Below are 22,566 nucleotides of genomic sequence, written 5' to 3' on the forward strand. Positions count from 1 at the left end.
CTGCCTAGCTAAGTCCTGAGCCTTATCCAGAGGAAAGGCTTGCAGGCAGATGAACACACACGCACACATAAACAGACACACACACGCACACAAACCGGTGCCTTGGCAGCCCCATAGAAATCAGGTCATTGAGCAAAGCCTGTATCCCGGCATACCAGACATTACTGAGAGACAAAAGATCTGCATGAAAAGAGAGACTCCTTACTGAGCTCCCCTCCGTTTGTGTGTTTGTGTGTGCACACTCGATGTGAGTGTGCGTTTGCTCCAACACAACACCGTGATACCCTGAATGGGAACCAAGTCCTCGTCTCTTTCTCTCTCTATCTCCCTCTCATTGATCCCAACTCTGGAGTGGGTCTTGACTGCCTGCCAGCCAGCCAGCGAGCATACAAATGAATCTATCACCGTTCACATCTATTCATACCCGCCATCCTTCTTGGAATGTCCCTCGCCTGGTTGTGTAATGAACATGTACTCTCAAGGGTATTGTTTTAATTGTCCTGCAGCGGTTCAAACACAAAAGCTGTCCGCAGCACATTGAACAATCTTGTCGTAGATTTCCAGCGAGAAATTGCGTTCGGATAATTCAAGAGGCCCCATCAGACTGTGCGAGTCACTGCCTTGAGAGCTCATATGGCCGGAGACAAAAATCAACGAAATCCTTCTGAGATAAGATGTCTGCAGGCGATGTTTAATTTAAAGCAAAAGTTGTGGTTGTTAACCCTCTGAACCCCAAGTAGTTTCTGAACATTTTCACCTCCAGTCATGTTTTTAACTCATTGATACTCAGATAAGAGAAAACTTCATGGATTTCCTACAGGTATAATACGTTTATCTTGTATTATCTTAGATTTGCTATTTTAACACAACACAGATGAGCAATTCATGGACTGTCTGAAAGTTGATCATACAGTTTCTGGTTCTGATCAACTGTGTAATTTTTCCGATTTTTAAAAACAGATATCCCGCCAGCAGGCTTTGGGGTTCAGAGGGTTAATAAAAACCCTCCATCTCACCTGTTGTTAAGTCATGTAGTGTCAGATTTCTTTCCTGACTGCCATAATTTGAGCCCATGTGGTGAAATTTTCTGGATTTTTGCACAGAGATGTCACGCCTTACTTCTCGCCGTCCCGCCCAATAACATATACATCCAGATGGGACACCTCTGTTGGATGAAACCTAAAAAACTAAGCTTATGTTTCTTATGACCTCTGTCACATTCCGTCTCTCTCCTTCCCCGCCATGTACCAGAACACTTAATACAGGAGAAATCCCCGAAAACACCAGAGGGACAGAGTGATCCTTGCTGACAGACGGATTTGGTTGCCCTTACTGTCGGTTTATGTGGTGTTGTGGTTGGGGCTAAACACAACACGGACATGGTGATGTGGCCCAGAGGAATGTGCAGTGTTGTGACTGATGCTGAAGCAGTGAGAGCATCCAAAGCCTCGCTGTAGTCTATTGTTAGTCGCCAGACAAAGAGGTGTGTGTGCGTTAGTGCGAGTACCTCATATCTGAAGGGAGATGCTCTTGGCTCAGGCATGAGAAAAAGTGTGTGTGATCGTGACTGTGTCAGTCAGTACCAGCCAGTTAATGCGGGTCATCAGCGGTGTCATTGTGCATCTTCTCCATCCCGGTCAGCAGACCAGCCCAGATAAAAGAGCAGGCTTCACAGACATATTAAAACCGTGTGACTCACCATCCAGTCACAGCGGGAAGCTTCTGTGTAACTTAACTGGGCTTTCATGTGGATATGAACGTGAAAAGAAAAAAACGCTTTTAATAAGACGGCTCAGCCCCACAAAGCCTTATTTTCTGTCGCCTTAAGAGGAAAAAGTTGCTACAGTGTATGAAATGTGCATTTGTTTCACCCTCAAAGGCTTTAACGGCTTTCATCAGAGTTGAAGATGAAAGGACAGACAGGATGGGAGACATGAAGACAAACTAAGACGGCAGTTTGAATTAGAAAGGGAGGCAGTTTTGAGAGGAAATGAGAGAAAATCAATGAAAAGGTCAAGTGACGTATCAAACTTTACAGACAGAGCAGCTCCACTGGATTTGGTTAACTAATCACTCAGAGATTTGTGGTTCATTGCTCAGTCAGTTAGACTATCCCCTCTGAGATCAGACCGCTTTCTGGTACTGTGTGTGCATTTCCCTTTTTTGTGCTCCATGTAACAATAAGTATCCCAACGTGTGCATGTCTCTTTTATCTACCTGACACTCCCCTTCCAGGCTTAGATTTCCATTGTTGCTAAAATCACTTGTGTGCACGTGCCACAGTTTTATGGTGATACAATGATAATCCGGTTGATACCTGTTTCCTTCCCTGTGGGGGCTGATGGCAGCTTCTTAAAATTATGACTTTCACAAAGAGAAAACAGGTTGTAGTTTATAGTAGATCACAGATGATTATAGGCTACTTATCTTCAGTCAGCATAACACCTGTGTTTTTGTATATCAGACCAGGAAATCCACTGATATCTAAAACATTAGTGTTCAAGGAATGAAAACCAAAATATTGAATGTGCAAAAATGACTGTAATTGTGTTGGAATGACTCTAATTATTATGTACTGATTTGTATTTTTATCTCATCTATGTAGCTTCTCTCCTCTTTTGTAATCTACTTTGTGTTTGCACAGTCATATGTGGAGATATCAGGATAAAGTCTGTTTGCTTCCACCGAATGTTAAACACTATTAGCAAACTTTCCCAGACTTGAAAGCTGCCTGATCTGGGTTATAGTGCGCCTGAAGTTAATGTTCCCTTTGCTTGGTTTTCATACTTATTTTAACCCTCATGTTATCCTGTGGGTCAAAATTGACCCGTTTTAAAGTTTGAAAATGTGTGAAGAAAATATATTTTCACAGTGAAACTTCCGATGTCCACATTTTCAACATTTTTGGGAAATCTTTCAAATTTTTTTGGTGGGGAAAAAAAGAAATGTTAAAAATGTTTCTTTAGGAACATTTACAAAAAATTACATTTTTTTCTTAATGTTCTTAAAGAAAATATTAGAAGTTTTACTGGTATGTCTATGTAATTATTTTAGATATTTTTAGGATTTTTTTGCAAGATTTTTACTCATTTTTTGAAGAATTTTCTTTCCAAATTTGGGGGATTTTTTAAAACATTTTTTTTAAGGGAAGCTTTTAAGGAATTATTGGAATTTTATTCCTGAAGGTTTTTGCAAAGTTTCACAAATTTGGGGAATTTTTTTAAAAGAATTTTTGGATTTTTTTTCAGACAAGGAGACAATATTTTTTGGTGCCCGTAAATGAGAACAACAGGAGGGTTAACTAAAGAGCTTTAGTTTGCATATATTTCAGTCTATTTGAATGTAAATTGCTAAATTGTGTAGACATAGTGAAAGAAAATGTAATTTACCCAGTTAATCTGCACAAAGAAAGGAGCCGTATTGACTTAAATTGTTTAGGATATGTAGATCATGCCGTCTGTTTGTAACATATGGGTCATATGAGGGTGTAAAGGGCCTGTTTATCCAGTTTAACTGAATGCAATTCAAAGTTCTTCACATCTGCAACCTCTGCTGCATTTCTTCCAGCCATGCAGGTGTTGCACATCCCCAACAGTGTCAAAACCTTGTTGGCTACTTTGCAGAGAGTCGAGGGGCAGTGCTGTTGGTTCACAGAAGTTTTGCGCTGAGACACTTCTACATTTCTCAAGCGCGAAGAATCGGCAGGGGGAGGGGCAAGCAAGTGACAGGAAAAAATGGGACGCATCAAAAGATGTGTGGTGAAAGAGCGGCTCTGTATGCGGAGGTGGACTCCTCGTCTGGGCGAATGTGTGGGGGGGTGATTGTAATAGTGAAGTCATGTGTAGTCAACTGATGATTGATTGATTGTTAGATTGGGGTCACATGCAGATTTCCGTGTGTGAAATTGTTCTGTTTGAAGATAGGAAGTGGATGCTCTCATTCCAGTGGTGTCTTCTTGGCTCAGCTTTTAGTTCCCTACGTAATACATTCAATACTCATGTACTCGTTTAGTTAACCCTCCTGTTGTCTTCATTTACAGGCACCAAAAAATATTGTTTGATTTTTCTGAAAAAAAATCCAAAAATTCAGCAAAAAAAAAATCCCCAAATTTCAGAAAAATTGCAAAACTTTCAGGAAGAAAATTCTAATAATTCCTTAAAAGTTTCCCTTCAAAGTTTTGAAAAAAAATCCTTGTAAATATTTTCAAAAAATGAGTAAAAATCTTCCGAAAAAAATCCTAAAAATATCTAAAGTGATTACATATATATATATATATATATATATATATATATATATCAGTAAAACTTCTAATATTTTCTTTACGAACATTCAGAAAAAAATCAACCAAAATCCAGTGAACTTCGTTGGATTTTGGTTGATTTTTTTATTTATTTATTTTTTTTTTGTGAATGTTCTAAAGAAACGTCTTTTCTTTCCACCAAAAATGTTTCAAAAATCTCCGAAAAATTTTGAAAATGTGGAAGTTTTCAATGTGAACATTTTTTTTCCACATTTTCAAACTTTAAAAAAAGGTCAAGTTGACCCGCAGGACAAGGCGAGGGTTAATCAGACTTTTAGTTTATGGTGTCTTTATCTAGGAAAACTACAGGAGTAGCAGCTGCTCATTCATATTCTAACTTAAAATGATGCAAATTAGAATGCAGATAAGCCTGAGAGGGAGCACTGCATACATCGTTAGGCAAATACTTTCCACTCTACCCATCGATTTCCACATTTCACCAGCTTCTGTTATTTGTATTAAAGCTGCAGTGGGCAGAAACCTGGAAAAGAAAGGGCTCCCTTCACAGCTTTAAGCTTCCTTGAGCTCCTCTTGCCAGATGAGCACAAACAAATGGATGCAATTTAAACGTGCAAAAATACTCAAAAGTCAGGATTCCTTTTTGACTTTACGTCAAACCTCAACATCCTGAGGGGAAATTAACCACCCAACCAAACTCCCAGGGCAGATTTTGCTGCTCTTTATACTATCTCACTTGATCGTGTTCAAAAAGACCTGTGATTGACCAGAAATTATGAGCTGTTTTTTAAATGAATTTCCACTTGAACAACTTGCATTACAATATGCTGCAAGATTAATATGGAATTGATGCCCAATGAAGCCAGAAAACGCTGCCTACGCCGGCTTTACGTGAAGGAAAATGTAAATAACCACTACAGAATACATTGATGCTTCTATCATGAATCAATGCTTAGAATAGAACAGGATCTCTGAATGAAGGCTGTTAATGTGCTGAAAAGCTTTGACAGCTGGCAAACAAGCAGGCAGTAGTGCATAGCTACAAACTTTCCACTCTGAAGTAATGACTATAGTAAACCTGATGATGGACTTTTATGATCCGCTACACTGGAAGACTAGTACGGTTCAGATGAGGATATCTGTGCTAGATTATATTGAAATTTTGCCTGTAATTACAGTAAGATATAGTACAGCTGAATTGATCCAAGCAAAGCACATTCCTGTATTTGAAAGCTCGGTTTGGAGAGAAAAGGCAGGTGTTTTTTTTTTTGTTTTTTTTTTAAAAAGGCAGACTAAACTTTCAACAAAGAGTAGAGACCCCTGTTTGGCAAAGCGCGAAAGGTTTAAGTAAATAGAGCAGTGGAGGTAAGCCAAGGTCGCGTCTGTGTGACTTCATTTCTGGCGTGTTGAGTTTACAGCTCCAGCAACCCGACTGCTGCCCACACCTGTGAAAACTAGGACCAGATACCGGCGTCGGCCAAACTAAAGAGAGACGTGGTATCAGCTGCTCTGCCAATTCAAGCTAAGCTGTGCAGAAGTCCAGACCGTTGCTGTTTCACAACATCTTGGGCAGCGCTGTTGCTTGGAGATAAAAGAAAATACATTTCTTTGACTGTCTGCGCTTCATTGACTTTCAACAATGGGCTCTTTGGCTTTTTCTCGTTGCGTCAGTGAAATCGGAAGTGTATTGTTAACAGAAAAAAAAGTCTGGCAGTCTGTGAATATAGAGGTGTCGTTTACACTCAGACCAGTTTAGTTCAAACAAGGGACAACAAGGAAACTACTAATGCTGCCCTTAACAGTACTTAAGTGTTTATTCGTCATAATGATGAAAACTGTTAGCATCCAGGCTTAGTTACTAGTTAGTTCCTTTCATTCCAGGTTAGGCAGTTGTCACAGTGTTATGTTTTAGTTTTATCTGGTGCACAAACAGATGCTTTGGATGTTAATGGTGTGGATGACAGCCACAAGTTAGACCTTAACCAGACCTGACCCGACTTTTACAACTCTGACTTGGAGCAGGAGCTCTGGTGAAACATTAACATCCCACCTCTACACCTTTATCTCTCAGTTTTTAATGGAATTTGTTTCTTAATGACTTTTAAATTAGAGAAAGAAGCAGACATTTGCCATTACATGACACGACATTAGGCAGAATAAAGAGAGCCGGTGAAAGAAAAACTCTGCTGCTGTGGTTGAATGTCTGAAAGGGTTACAGTCTACAAGAAGTTTGGTGGATTTGGGTTTGTTTTGTCTGGTTTTCTGTTTTTGCTCAAGGCGACTTTCATACACGTTTATGAAATCTTATTTCCTACAACAGCAGCCGTCTCATTTCTTCAACCTTTTTCAATGTCCTTTGGACGTCTTGATGCGAGAAAGTCCTGTTTTTGCTCTTAAATTTCTTCTTTTTTTGCACTTCTTTCATATTTTCAAATCTATTTTCTGGTTTGGCAACGAACATAACGCAGCTCCAGAAAGCACATCTTCTCCTCACTGTGTGATAATTATTGTATCGATTTCTGCATGTAGGTACTTCAGCAGCTATTGTGCGTTTCAGAGCCGCTGTCTGGTGGCCAACTGCAGGGATCCTGTCAGCACATCTGGCCACGCTCTCACCAAAGGGCTTCCGAGAACACGTGCATGCATGCCTTGTGTGTTTGCAGCGTGTGCGCTTTTCCACATGTCGGTCAGTGGGGTTGCGTTGCAGATGTGTTAACACGAGAGTGCTCAGTCATGGTAGCCACAGGTTAAAGCCGTGACCCCATACAGATGAGAGAAAGAGCCACCTCAGTAATTATCCCAGTCAGACCTCGCTAAGCTGATTTCGTCCTCGGAACGCTGGATTAGAATTGATCTCTTGATTAGTGTAGATAATTCAGAATTTGTTCATGCCAGCGTGCAGCTTTGTTCCTGCTTTGTCCTGTTTGCTCAGTTGCATTCTGGGTGCTGTTTGTTGGATTAATACCTTACATTCCAGACATTCCATCAAAACGCCACGAAGAGCAGAAACCATCCTTTTCCTCATACCAGCACGTCTATTTTTATCATGTAAAGGCACTGCCCTTACTGCTTTGCCTCTGTGTGCTTTTTGTGACTCCATTTGCAGAGTCATTAGGAGTGTGCTCTGTTATGTTGGTGCTTCAAGTACCTTCTAGTCTTAGAACCAGAGTGTGGCCTCAGGCTGGGCGATGAAGGAGCTGGTTTAGTGAAAGGGAAGAAACAACAAGCCGACTCACTGCCCAATGCTCCTTGATGGAGAAGGACAGCTGTTGTCAGTTAATCTCAGTTCTTTACCCCTCTCTCTCATGCTTTTATTTTCTTTACATCTCTTCTTTGCTTTCTGCAGCTCCGGTTGGCGACAGAACAGTGAAACCCGTCTGTCTGATCATTTTGGTACATGTTCAGGAATTCTGTTTAAGGTAGCTGCTTCGACCGATCCTCATTCTTTTCACATTAGAGCTCCGGAATGACTCAATTGTCAAGGGCAAAAGGGGGTGAAAACCACGGCAGACAGTGGGAAGTCAGCCTGACAGTAAGAAGGAAGGAAGCAGGGAGGACTGGGCAGGTTGAATCCACTTCTGTCAAGGCTTTTATCTTGTTGCGATGTGAGTCAATTTTCAAAGCTTCAGCAAGCCGAGATGACACAAGCAAATGTCATGATCAGCATGGGACAATAAGACTTTTATTAGAGCTTTCTGTAAGCCCTAAAAAGACACTTTGATGACGCATCTGGGTCACATTCAGAGGGCAGCCTTTCATCTCAGGCGAGTGAGGTGTTAAGGAATAGTCAGGAATCGGTGTATCTCTGTGCTGTAGGAAATAAAAGCCCCGTCTCTACTGAGTGAAATTTTCTGTGCCGTAAAATCTTTAAGGAGAGTGTGTGTGGGCTCCTCCGTAAAACCTGTGTGTGGCCTTTTCTCTGCATGTCTTCAGACAATGCCAGCCATAGTTAAAGTGTGATGGAGATGCCTGGTTCCTGCCAGGAGCCGGACAGAGCAGCAGCAGCCCCCCGTCTGATGGGGAGCTGCCTCTCTTTTGTGAGCCTCTGACTGCAAAGTCGCTGCATACCGGCCAGGATGATGCCGTAAATCATGTCAGCTGGCACAAAGAGGGACAAACGAGGACGCACAAATCCGCACGGATGCTGCAGCCACTTAGGAGCCTGCACACGCATTACTCTATCACATGTGTTGTATGTTTGTGAAATTATGATAATAGCACCACCAGATAGCCCGTAATAAAGCATGTCGGGCTTGTTTCATATGCAGCTGACACACATACGCAATGCTTCTCTTTGTTCTCGAGTCCTGGAAGGGGAGCTTCTGTGTTTTAATTAAACTTTCAAGGCTTGTTGTGTTTGTCAAAACTATATTGGTGTTTGTGTTTCCTAAATCCCTGCTTTCATTTTGGTTTACGACCCTGCTTTGAACCGTGGCCCCCTGCTCTCCCACAATGAAGTTTCCAGACATTGTGGGACAGGAGTGTCTGTGTCTGATCACCCCCTCCTCTGCATCGTCTGTTTGTCGCTTTTAACGAGCATTTCATGGATTTATTTGTGCGTTTTTAAACCTCTGAGTAAACATTGTGCTCATTTTGGGTTTTGAATTGTCTAAAAAAAAAAAAAAGGAGTCGGGTTCGTGGGAAATGGTTCTAAGAAAACTGTTTTCTCCAGTATTTGACCTGCAGATTTCCACAAGGATGCAGCCGATTTGCAGGCCTTCATATTGAACTTTATACGCAGCTGCTCTCAATTCAGAAATGCCATCACACCTCGGCAGGCTTTTCTGTTTCTAAAAAGCTCGGTGGCTGAGTTGACATTGACTACCCATGCTGCATTTGCATAAACACGAAGATGCAGGCTCTGGAAGTGGTGTGATTGATGTGATGGATATAGTCGGTCCTTCTGGGACAAACAAACAACTTCCTCAGCCACTACCACCACCCCAGCCACTCCTCAGCTGCAGGAACCTTCAAAGAGAGAAAACAAGCCTGAAATACTCCAGTGCCTTATTTCTTTCCTTTGGTTTATAGCTTGAGATCCTGTGACTTTGAATTTCCAACTGTGTGTGGGTTTCTGTTCTTTGTTTATGTGTTTGTTTTCATTTCATGCTAGGAATAATGGACACAGCTTTGTTTTGGACCACCTCTGTCTTAACTTTAGAAAACTCAATCATGGCACTTCATTTTATTTTGAATGTTTAGTAAAAAAAAAACAGATAAAAGAATTACTTGTCATTATGGAAATACTGTTATATTTAGGGATGATAATCGAGAACCGGTTCCTCGATGCCATCGATAAGAAATGGATAGATTTCCTGGAATCGAATGCCGTTTTGAGAACCGGTTCCCATTATCGATGCCTTGACGTCACTTTCACTGCCCTTACTGCTTTCACTTCATCCTGCAATTTCTGTCGGCGAATTTCACAACTAACAACCTCCAAACCACAACTCTAAGAACGGCTTACACTCTGCCACACTTCACATACATACCTGTGCTACATCTGCGATTCCCCTTTTTCTCTGCTGGAGACCACAGTCAGCTGAACGCCACCCTCATTTCCATCTCAGAGCTAGCATGATATGGCTAGCTTCCACGCACGACCGTTAACACAGGTTACTAATACATTAAAACGTTGGACCCAGAGAGCTGGTGGGCAAATACAGACCTATGGACATTCACTGCTGCCCGTATGTCATTCATTTGAAAAAAATAATAAATAAAAAACGTTCTGTCTCTCCAAACTGAACTCTGTCACTAGCCTTGTTGCGAGAATGGAAAGTGATGGATGCCAACTGTCATAAAACCAATGAAGAAGCCTCACGAGACCTGCCGTATTCAGTTGCGTGGGTGCAGTTGTCGCGAGATTAGAGCACACAGCGGTAACAATCCATGGAGCGGAAGAAGCGATCGCGGGCATGGCTTCACTTTTTGAAGAGAAACGAGGAAAAGGTTGAATGTAATCACTGTGACGCTGCATTGATAAGAGAATTGATAAGGAATCGAATCGATAAGTGGCATCAATAATGGCATTGACCTCGATAATTTCTTATCAATTATCATCCCTAGTTATATTCACTGCTTTGCTGATAATTCGATGAAAAGATTGATTCCATAAAAGGCTACATCCAACACCCTTTAGCCTAGCTTAGCATAAATACTGGAAACAGAGAAAAATAATTAGCTTTATTTTGTTTTCATATTGAACAAATAAGATGAAATCTGTTAATGAGTGCATTTTAGACACTTATTAGCATATTACTACGTGCTTCCTGTCTTTGTGCAATAGTTAAGCTAACAGTTGCTGATCTGTACCTTTGTTTTTAACAGACAGACATGAGAGTGGTGTCCATATTTCTCATCTGATACCACTTTCGAGCAGCATATGTGGATTTACTCAACATACATTTGGCCTTTTATTGGGACACATTCACAGCTTGGAACTGTGAAGAAGTTAAAGATCCCAAAATAATTAATTGTCCTCAGAATGCAGCTTTCGATTTTCAGCTCAAAACGCTGCAAGGATGGTTTATTTCACTTTGCTGAGTAACCCCTGGTTGTATTCTAAACGGGTTGTTTTGGTGTCTGTAGCTTTAAGTATAGCTCAGCTGCTGCTGTCCCCGCCCCCGTCAGGAAGAAGACTCTCTCTGTGTCTCTGTTTTCTCCATTATTATTTCTTGCTACATCGACACAAATGTTTTCATTTCAAAAGACATAACTTGTGGCACATTCACACCTATTATCCACATTGTTCTGGAGTTTTACAATGTGTAAAATGTAGACTTTTGGAAATGCTGATCCTGATTAAATTTGAAAACTCTAGGGTTGCATTTTAGTCAAAAATTGAGACTTTTAAAAACTATGACACAGACTTCTAGATTTTCATGAACAGCCTTATTATGCAAACTTTGTCTGGAAGAAACCAGACATTGGCCTTGACTGCCAGTGGTTAACTCAGTATGTATATATATGTAACATATCAGGGTACTGGTATTGCTGGTCTTGTTGTCTGTGGGAACAGCTGTTGTATAGTTACAAAAATTACTTTTCCCAATTGCTGTTCACTGTTTCATGGTTATACCTACATGACCAGTGTACATGAATAGTCATGTGTTATGCCTTTTCAGGCGTATTCATATACATTATTTCTGAAATGGAGCTAAAACACTCATCTGGACGGAGACCATTGAACGGCTTTTTCTAAATGAAAACATTTATGTGAATATAATATTAGTTTAACCCATTCTTTCCATCGCTATATATGCTTTCTCTCTTGATTGTCCATATATGTATGGTTTCCTTTCATTTTCTTTCCTGAATGCTCCATTGAGAGGAGAGTCGGCTGATGCAGGTTTTGCCATATAGATAGACGCTTGGTGTGAGTTTGATGTGATGAGACTGTGTTGTCTGAATTGTGTCAAACTCTGAGCAAGAAATCAAAACATCAAACTACTGTTTTCCCACAACTGGATGGTCAAAAATTGCTCTCATTTTCATGGACAACTGGCTATAGTAGAACATCATTAGCATGATTTGATGGTTCAACAAACACATTTCATCAGTAATTCCTCCCCTTAATGCATTAAACATCACATGTAAATGCTGAATTCCTTCAGCTGGGACAGAGACAATACTGAAATTGACCGAAAAGGAGAATGCAGTGGAAAATTCCCAGGCCAAGTTTGGGCTGAGCCACGAGCAAAGTGAGGGAAGAGGGTGAAGATTTGGGGTTAGACAGAGCGGGGAGTATGGACGCTGGGTGGGTGTTAGTGGGTTTCTGAGGGAGGAGTCGCTGGTTTTGTGCAGAGACGGATCGCTGTGAGAGTGCTCACTGCAGTTCCTCCTTAATTACAGCTCTGTTGAAGGACAAGGCCAGGCATGCTCAGTGTGTGTATGAATGTGTGTAACAGTAGAAAGCTCGCACTAATTCACACATGTACATGTTGTGAACACAAGTGCAAGCTTGAGCAGAGGATTTGTGTCCTTTGAGGAAATCCCAGTTAACCTAATTTCAGCAAGTTGGCCTTTAAAGTTTGTGTGAATGAGATCAAACCCTGGACTATTCCTGAATTAAGTTTTCTGTCATTTAATTTGAGGATTGATTCATTGGATTTGCTCTACCTGGAGTAGAGTTTAATTTATTTTACTAAATTTTGGATCAATTCCACATTAGATTTTTAAATGGAGGATATTCTCAAGAATCTTTTCTAAGCTGCTCATTTGAATCCTTGTGATCTTCAAAACATTTAGATTGAACTACCTTATTCAGACACATCCTGCAGCTTTCTGGCATTTACGCTGAGCCATGACATATGCTTGCTAGCTAGTGCAACGCCAACCTACTATTGCCGCTGCACTGACTTATTTTGGGAATCCATAATTACAAAGGAGGGACCGACTTTGCTTCTCGACAGCTTCGCCGCAGCAAACACACTCACCGCTGGTAATGTTGGCTTCAGAGCCACCCAGCTCACTTAAAGATAGCTCAGCTGCAAAAACAGGTTCATGCTGGCTGCTAGTAGCTCGACATGTGAGTTAATGTAAAGATGTAGATCTATCAACCCCCTTCATGGTGTAGTTAACCCTCCTGTTGTCTTCATTTACGGGCACCAAAAAATATTGTTTACTCATCTGAAAAAAAATTCAAAAATTCAACAAAAAAAATCCCAAAATTACTGAAAATTTGCAAAACCTTGTGAAAGAAAATTCCAATAATTGCTTAAAAGTTTCCCCAAAGTTTTTATTTTTAAAAAAATCCACTAAGTTGGCAAGAAAATTCTTGTAAATATTTTCAAAAAAATCCTTAAAATATCCAAAGTGATTATATATAGATAAGTAAGACTTCTAATATTTTCTTTTAAGACCATTCACATAAAAAAATCAACCAAAATCCAGCGAATTTTGCTGGATTTTGGTTGATTTTTATGTGAATGTTCTTAAGAAACATTCTTAAAAGCTTTTTTCCACCAAAAAATGTTCAAAGATTTCCCAAAAATGTTGAAAATGTGGACATCAGAAGTTTCACTGTGAACATATTTTTCTTCTCAACATTTTCAAACTTTAAAACGGGTCAATTTTGACCCGCAGGATGACACAAGGTTTAAGGTGCGACACTGCTCTGCCTTGCTTTGAAACGAGTGGAGTGTTTGCTGCCATACATGCTGCAACACTGCAAACACACACATACATTCCTTGTCCCCTGAATTAGATGCCTGACACATGACGTCATTTGTTTTCACCATTTCGGTCAGAAGTTTGTGGCCCTGAAGGAAAAAAAACTACCGGTAAATTCACTTAACTTAGAAACTTCTGTAAACAAACAGGCAGTTTATTAGACTACTATATGAACTCCGCCTGTGTGGACCCCAGTCTCTCTCTGCTTCAGGGTCCATGTTTATTATTTTTCCATGGTGTTTGGTCAGTGGAACTTCAGTAGTAGTTGTAAATTTGGGGACAGCCAGTCACAGAGCACGCATGCACAAACACACATGTGCAGTCGCCAGCGTGTTTACATGAAACGCTGCATGTTTGTGTCACAACCCATTTCATAGACGTGCAGTGTGTTGGGTTTTTTTTTTTCATTCTCCTTCCTTGAAATAGTCTAAGCTGGTCTGCAGAGAGGGAGTAGACTGTTTCTTTAGGGTTGTTTACTTTTCTCGCATCCCCTTGTGGCCGAACCACACTGACGAAATAAGAAACCATTGAGTTGTTTGTTTTTAAGGGGGAAAAGAGAGGCTGTATTTCAGAATTATCACTTTGTTCTGACCGGAGCGTGTTTGAAACCCAGCTGAAGGAGTGTTAATTAGCATTTTTACTTGCTGTTGCATTATTGCACGTTTGATTTTGTGTGCAACACTGCAGCAGTAGTGTGGAGTGTAGAGTATAGTCTTATATGGGTCATGAGACTAAGACAATGAGACAAGCTGCCGTGCCCCACCAAAACCACTCTGGCAGTTGTTCAGCCGTAACAATGCAACCGAGTGATTTGATTGGCTAGACTTGAGCTTGAAGTATTTTTATGATTGGCCGTCACAAATCACCAGAGCTGGCAATGACTGTAGACGCTGCAAACTTCATTTAACATCAGAGGAAATCCATCTGAAGCCGTTCTTATCTCTGGTTTGAGCATGGTGGTGTTTAATATAATCATTTAGTAATTGGATGTTTGATTGATGTTCTGCTTCAGATTATTAAAAACTGAACAAATTCTGCATCTTTTAACCCTCCTGTTGTCCTCATTTACACGCACCAATAAATATTGTTTCCCTGTCTGAAAAAAATCCCAAATTTCTGCAAAAAATTCCTCAAATTTCAGAAATTTGCAAAAACCTTCAAGAAGAAAATTCCAATAATTCCTTATAAGTTTCCCTTAAAAGTTTTATTTAACAAAGAAAATCCCCCAAATTTGGCAAGAAAATTCTTGTAAATATTTCCAAAAAATGAATAAAAATCTTCCGAAAAAATCCTAAAAATATCTAAAGTGATTCTATATATATCAGCAAAACTTGTAGTATTTTCTTTAAGAACATTCACATAAAATCAACCAAAATCCAGCAAAATTCGCTGGATTTTGGTTGATTTTTATGTGAATGTTTTTAAAGAAACATTTTCAACATTTCTTTTTTTTCCACCAAAAAATGTTTAAAGATTTCCCAAAAATGTTAAAAATGTGCACATCAGAGGTTTAACTGTGAAAATGTAATTTTTCCCCCACATTTTCAAACTTCAAAACGGGTCAGTTTTGATCTGCAGGACGACACGAGGGTTAAAGAAGAAAGCTGAAGTAACCAAACTCAAAAGCAGCACCCCTTCTTGCATACCTTTATCCCGGAGTCACGTAAAGTTGTGGTTTGTCAGTGAGCCAGTTTTAGATGAACGTTGCATTTTGTATCAACATCAAACATTAATAAACTTTCAGAAACTAAATTAAAACCCAAAGACCTCCTCCTGCTACCTTATGAACTCCTGACCTGACTCACAGATGCGTGGCAGGAATAGACGGACACACCGTGAGAGGACACTGCCCTTTCTCCCTCTCTAACCTCCCCCTCTTCTCCAAACATGTGGGCCACGAGTTGGTGGTTGAATCAGGCCAACTCAGCAGTTCGGGGATGGGAGAGGAAGGAAAAAGAATGGAGGAGGGGAGGAACGAGCCGTGACTCTTGTCCTGATATGAATTGTGTCCCAGAGACTTCCTGAAACAATGGACACTGACAGCTCATGTGGAAACACTCCCACAGTCGGCTCTGACATGTTGTGTGTGTGTGTGAGAGAGAAAAGAGAGAGGAGGAGAGTAATGATTTTTGCTCTGGAGACGAGATGAAGCAAAAACCACAAATGGAGTCGGTGGAGCAAAGCAGGAGCAGGAAGAACCGAGGATATGTGTCACCACGCTCAGGAAGCCCTCTGTTATGCTGTGTGCTTGTGTAAGAGAGGGAGTTTCAGGTGTAGGGGATGATGGGAAGGAGGCCTGTCCGAGCATGTAAAGGATTTTCCCCAATCACACTCGGTTGGTAACGGGCCCTCACCTGGAGGCCAGGAAAGGACTTTTCATTGACCCTTGTTCAGGACTGATTAGAGCTCAATGAGAGTGAATGGCAGGGAACCCAGCGTTCCACTGCAAATCTCATGCTGAGGATTAAGCACGGCCATTTCCTACTGGATCAACAGTAGAAGTGGACAAGAAGCCAATATTCAGCCGGACCTATCATATTGATTTGTGGCGAGCACACTTGACCGCTGAGCCTGTCAATAGGGAAGGTGAATGTGAGGCTGTCTTAGGATAAAAATGATCTCATTTGGCTTCTGCGACAACATTTTCTTTGGCCTCTTATTAATCAAGCTGCAGCGTGATGGGTTATTTTTCTTGCCCACAGTGCGAATGAGACGAACGTCTCCAGAGGCAGCTTCATAACAAAGGATCACTTTTCCTGTGGGTTGATGTAAGACCTTCTCAGCAAGATGTCCTCTGTGAAGACAGACACTCTCGCCCTTTCTCAGTCTCACTTTGTGTTTTCCCTCAAGCCGGCAGTTTATTACAAACAAAGTCGAGATCTGGCACACAGGAACTATGGCTTGTCATTCTTCAGCTGTGTACACAAGAAATGTAGTCATTTTTTTCACATGTCTGCACGTGTATTTACTACTTTGGCTGTCTCATTTCCTCACCTGTCTGTCTGAATGTCACGTCCTGCAGAGTTTCTTGGCCTGTGTGTAAGCACAAGACCGTAATCCTTCTAGTCTGCTTGTTGTCTGTCACCTGCAGCAGATAAAAGCTTAAAAAGTGACTTTATCCCAGGTCAGTGCCAAAAGGTTGAGAAGGATGAAGTTAGAGGAGATAAAAAACAGCACTAGAGGTCTTCAAGAGTTCACTTGAGGTTTTGAGGCACTGAGATCAGACACTGGTCCAGATTAAACCAAGTCTGATCACGTTGGGACTCATTTTATTGCTGCAGGTCTTTGTGGGCCATTGTGTCTAAAACCAGAATGAATTTAAGTGGAAATGATGTTATTTATACAAGTGAAAATATTTCAGGAAACCAGTAGTCTTTGTGTTTTGTAACATTTTTGGAATTTTATTATTTTCTCAGCATTGACCGTTTGGCTGCCAGTTGGTTCATGAAGGTTAAAACCAACCATTCATGGGATCATTTTTAGGACTTTTCTAGACGGTACTATAGATGAATGACTGACACCACAATGTCACAGAAAAACCTCAAAAATCTGCTTTTTATCACTAGAAATACAGTATTTCGCACGTTCTTCTAGCTCTTCTGGCTTCAGAACATGGTTGGGACGTTCCCTTGTTAGATGGGTACATATAAAAGCAAAAATATGCAATTGCAAGTCCCAGTGGTTTAGTTAAATTCAGATGGTTTTTACAATATAGAAAATATTTTGGTCCCCCGCCCTCCACAGTAACCACTGCATTCTTTTTACATGTGGATTTATTATTTCTCAACCCTCCCTCCCAGTTTGGCCTTTTTTTTTTCTGGCAATTTACTAAAAGTGTTTGCCTCTATTTAATTACCATAAATAATCTCAACACAGCTTCACTATTCATTTCTTTTAACTCTAAAACGATCCCAACAAGCTGCTCCAAATGAACCATGCTCCCTTTCTTCTCACTCCTGAAGCATGAATAATACGCTCACAGGACTCATAAACAGCGTTCTCTTCATTAAGCAACGCAAAGCAAATCCAGTTGAGAGCAAATCTTCTCAGCCTCGGGCTCATTAAACATTATTCGAAGCTGGAAGAGGCTGAAGGTGGATAAGCTCGTGTTTTGGTTCACGAGTGTGGGAGACGAATTGAAAGTTTAGACTTCAGGTGTTAGTTTGTTTGAATCTCCGCTCTTGATAACGGACAGAAAGGCTGCTTATTAGGAAACAATGTCTCCGGTTTCCTCGCAGTTCAGCCGGCGCTTCGATCCATTGTGTTGTCTGTGTTGTCCTGCCTTCTCACACACACCCACTCATCTGATCGCTCACATGGACACAAACAGAAGGCCAGACAGGTGGCAAGGACTCAAGTCCAAGTCTGCTGCTGTGACTTATGTCACCCGAATGCTGTCAGAATCCATTTCCTCTGATCGCTTCTTTGCCAAAATATATGATTTGTCATATGCATGTGGGACTTAGAACTGCTCTAGTGTAACACAAGCCTTCATTGTTCTCTTTTAACCCTCCTGTTGTCCTCATTTACGCGACCAAAAACTAGCATTTCCTTGTCTGAAAATAATCCAAAATTTCCGCAAAAAAATTCCCCAAATTTCTGAAAATTTGCAAAACCTTCAGGAAGAAAATTCCAATAACTCTTTAAAAGTTTACCTTAAGTTTTTTTTTTTTTTTTAAATCGCCCAAATTTGGAAAGAAAATTCTTGTAAATATTTTTTTAAAATAAGTAAAAATCTTCCCAAAAAAATCCTTAAAAATATCTAACATGATTGCATACAAAATAGTAGAACTTCTTATATTTTCTTTCAGAACATTCACAAAATAAATCTACCAAAATCCAGCGAAACTCGCTGGATTTTGGTAGATTTATTTTGTGAATGTTCCTGAAGAAACATTTTTAACATCTCTCTTTTTTTTTTTTTTTTTCCCCCAACAAAAAAATGTTCAAAGATTTCCCAAAAATGTTGAAAATGTGGACATCAGAAGTTTAACTGTGAAAATATTTTTCTTTTCCACATTTTCAAACTTTAAAACGGGTCAGTTTTGACCCGCAGGACAACAAGAGGGTTAAATGAAAAATCAGTCCTTTTGCTCATGTCTGAGTATATGTCCTGTTAATAAAAAGTCCAAGATTTCCATTAACTTCATATTCCATGGTGACACGTATTTAGATTTTCACATAAGCAGTGCAGGGAGGCCGGGTACCTGTGGACCAGATGGCAGTGAAGGCTTAAGGGGGAGCTTAAATCAACAGCATGTGTTTTTTAGGTTGGAACTTGTATATGATCAGCAGAGAGGCAGCTGCATTAAAACCAGAAGCAGCGCTTGGTTCTGTTTAAGAAAAAAGACGAAGGAGAGTGAGTAAAAGCCCCCAACAGCACTTTTAGAACATTCAATGGAGCGTCTTGAGAATGAAAAGTTTTGAGGAATGCAGAACCTGTCGACTTCATCGCTCTCCTCTTCCTCCCTCTTTGATGCCCCTCCCCTCCTGCATGTCAAACCTCCCTCACCTCCTCCACACAAGCACAGATTAATCTACTTAGGTACAAGCTCTCCTATTCCCTCCTTCTCCTCTAAACGCCCTCCTCTTTCCCCTTAACCTTTAGCTCCCTTGTGATTTGCCACAGCATCTATATGCATGACGTTACATGGGGGTTTGTGGGAGTATGTGTTAGGGATGGAGGGGGGGTGGATACCTGCAGCGAATCTCAAACCTGCGACGCCCTCCACCGCCACCCCCCCACCACGCAGGCCGAGCCAGAACGGAGCAGACGAGGCATCTCCGTTTAACTTGTCCCAGATGTGCAGCTCGGCCTCTGTGTGCCGCTGGTTGGATGAGTGAAGGGAGCAGACGAGGTGCATGCAAAGTGCAATCCGGCATGAATATTGGGAATATGCACACACAAGTTTCAGGGGCTCGTCTGGTTTTATCGGGACATACAACTCCTGTTTTTCCCAAATTCTCTCTCTTCGACTTTATTGTACTTTTTGTAATCCCAGGGTCTCCCTCCTTTTTCCTTTTTGGTTTAATCTGCCTGAAGAATGCAGCTGATACAAACACAGACTAAACAGTGATTGTCTGCTAAAAAGTCTGCGTGACAGTTAAAGCTGCTCTGTTTACTGCCATCTATGCAGAGTGAACAGCTTAACCCTCCTGTTTGTGCCAAAAAATGTTGTTTTCTTGTCTGAAAAAAAATCCAAAAATTCAGCAAAAAAATTCCTAAAATTTCTGAAAATTTACAAAACCTTCAGGAAGAAAATTCCAATAATTCATTTAAAATTTTATTTTACAGAGATCCCACAAATTTGGCAAGAAAATTCTTGTAAATATTTTCAAAAAATGAGTAAAAATCTTCCAAAAAATCCTAAAAATATGTAAAGTGACTGCGTATTTGTATCAGTGAAACTTCTGTTTTCTTTAAGAACATTCACAAAAAAAATCTTATTTTTTTTTTGTGAATGTTCTTAAACATTTTTAGCATTTCTTTTTTCCGTCAAAAATGTTTAAAGATGTCCCAAAAATGTTGAAAATGTGGACACCAGAAGTTTCGCTGTGAAAATGTTTTTTTCCCCCCACATTTTCAACATATCACAAGGGTTGATGGAATTTCCATGCAAATGAATGTGGTTGTGCGTATTTGTACAGTCTTGTACACTCAAGTGGAAAAACACTGTTTATTATAGTAGAATGTCAAGTCCTGCTGGAAATGAGATAAGCGTATGTATGCATTTATGGTTGTAATAAGAATATTAGATTAGAACAATATATGCCTAGTAACCATATGTTTTCCTCTGAAATGTAGTGAAATAGAAGTGTAAAGTAGATGGATCGTTTAATGATCTTTTGCAGGAAATTACAGTGTCACGGCAGTTTCATAACAGTCATAACACCACACACTTCCATACATCATAAGTAAAAAGGAGTATAAATTGCACGAAGTAAATCTCCTTTGTCACTTTCTACCGCTGCCTCTATGTTTAATTCTTCTCTCTACACCGTCCATAACGGAGCATGCAGGAGATCACAGAAACGTCCAACCCAAGCCTTCAGTGCAGCAGCTGTCCATTATAACCTCGTACGTTTATTGAGCTCCTCCAAATTTCCACCCCGGCTCTGCCTCAACCACCCCTGCAAGAATGTGAAATATGTTTGCATGTTTAAAAAAAAAAAAAACTTCTTTATTCTGTCTGGATTCTTTTTCCATGTTAGTGTTAGTTGAAAGTCTTGGCAGCGCTCGGGCCCTAAACACACAGATAGACTTCCCAGCCATCCCCACTGTGGAGGAGCAGAGGCGTCCAAGAATACCGACTGTTTTGGTGCATTTTTTTTATTGGTGAAGGTGAAAAAAGATGTTGCATTTGAAGAGAAATGCCTGTTTTTTTTTTTAATCATTTTCCTTGCAGTTTGTTTTGCGTAGGAAAAGGAAGTAAAAAATTTGCTGTTCAGCTCGTTCTGCCATGTTTGGATGTGTTGTGCGAAACCACCGGAGAGTCATGAAAACCAGCTATTTCTGAACCCCACGCTATGAGGAGAAAGCAACACAAAGCGCTCTGCATTTCATTAAGTTGCGTCCTTTCTAATGCAAACAGGACGTAAAGTGGACACATACGCTTACTGTACTGCATTACGCCGCGCTGTCCTTGTTTTGTCCTGGGAGACTCTGCTGTCATGTGATGTTTCATCCCTTTCCTGCTTCATGCCGTATTCCTGGTGTGTGTGTGTGTGTGTGTGTGTGTGTGTCTGTGTGTGTCTGTGGGGCCCAGGAATGAAGCCCACTGCCACAGCATCCAGTGACCTAATGCAAAAGGCAGCAGGGTCCAGCACTATTCACTATTCTCTCTCTCTCTCTCTGTGTGCCTTGTCTCTGCCTCTCTCCAGTGATTATGGTCTCTCCTGTCACTGAGTACTCTGTCACGCTTGGACGAAGACCGTGATGGAGTCTGGAGGGGGGTTGTCGGGGCACAGGAATGTCACTCGCGTAGATGGACTGTAGCTGGGTTTGCTGTAGATTGAGCAACAGGCCGGAGGTTAGAGGCTACTCCTGAGCAGGCATACAGGGGTGAACTTGCATTTCATGAGCGTCATGTGAAAATTCTCTGTTTTCAGAATACCACAGTTTCTAATAGCTAAGAATTTTCCCAAACCATACAAAAAGAAGGGGAAATACCCCTATTTACAAGAGATTGGATCGAGAAATTGCCATCACGCTCGTGGTTTTTTTAAAGTGTACATATTAGACTACAGCCAGCAGACAGTTAACTAGAAAAGGGGACTGTTTACTGGCTTAGAGGAGTCGCCAAGCAAAAACTGAGAGTCCAGAGAAGTCACTGCTCCAAGCCAGAAATAGTGATCTTCTTAAGGGTCTGCAAGCAAAAAAAAACCTTCCCAAAAATGTCAATCTGTTCCCTTAAACCTGCCATAATGTGGCTATTTGGGGACACTTTCATTTCATTAAACTTAGCAGCATGGTTGCAAATGCATATGAGCAGTTGGGATGAGTAGTTAAAGAGATTTTCATACTTGTTGTGTTTAAGCTCAACTATAATATCTTCTTTTTTGCATGCTCTGGTGTTAGTGCCAAAAATATTGCTTCTGGAAAGTGCATTTAAAAGGACTGAGTGTTTGTGAAGTTCCTCAACTGGGCTGCTAGTGTCTGGGTCGGATCACGGGGTAAAAATATCATTACCAGGGGTCACAGCCCTGAGGGGCCGCCGCTGAAGCTGTTAGCAGGGTGTTGATCCAGTCGCCTCGACCCCAAGTCTCGCATACACATTATAACGAGGCTCTCCACTGATGGTTTGGTTCAGTCCTCAGAACTCCAAACAGTTTCCGGGTGTTTTCTGCTCCTGTCTCATTTTTACTCAGTGCAGGCTCATTTTTCACTGCAATATAAAGTCCAGCACTTCTATGGAAACAGGATGTAAAAAGGGAAGGAATACAGTTTGTTTCTTTGATTATTTAGTCTTCAGACATTTTTCAGTGCCCTCACATGTTGTTAATACTGAGAAAAACGAAGGCAGAAAGTTGCTCTACTACATATTTTACTACTTATATATTCATTTTTACATGCTTGTCTCCAGTTTGCAGAAGCACAGCCTGCTGTTCAACCAGATCAGCTGAAAATGATTTTT

At 40.8% G+C, this 22,566-nt stretch overlaps 1 protein-coding gene across 1 annotated transcript in view; it reads left to right on the forward strand.

Moving 5' to 3' along the window:
* pard6gb (par-6 family cell polarity regulator gamma b) overlaps window positions 1-22,566 on the forward strand; it is a 38,069-nt gene that overhangs the window by 7,067 nt on the left and 8,436 nt on the right. The gene's annotated exons all lie outside the window — the stretch shown is intronic.

The sequence above is a fragment of the Acanthochromis polyacanthus genome, chromosome 11 (assembly GCF_021347895.1).
Source record: "Acanthochromis polyacanthus isolate Apoly-LR-REF ecotype Palm Island chromosome 11, KAUST_Apoly_ChrSc, whole genome shotgun sequence".
NCBI classification, from domain to species: domain Eukaryota; kingdom Metazoa; phylum Chordata; class Actinopteri; family Pomacentridae; genus Acanthochromis; species Acanthochromis polyacanthus.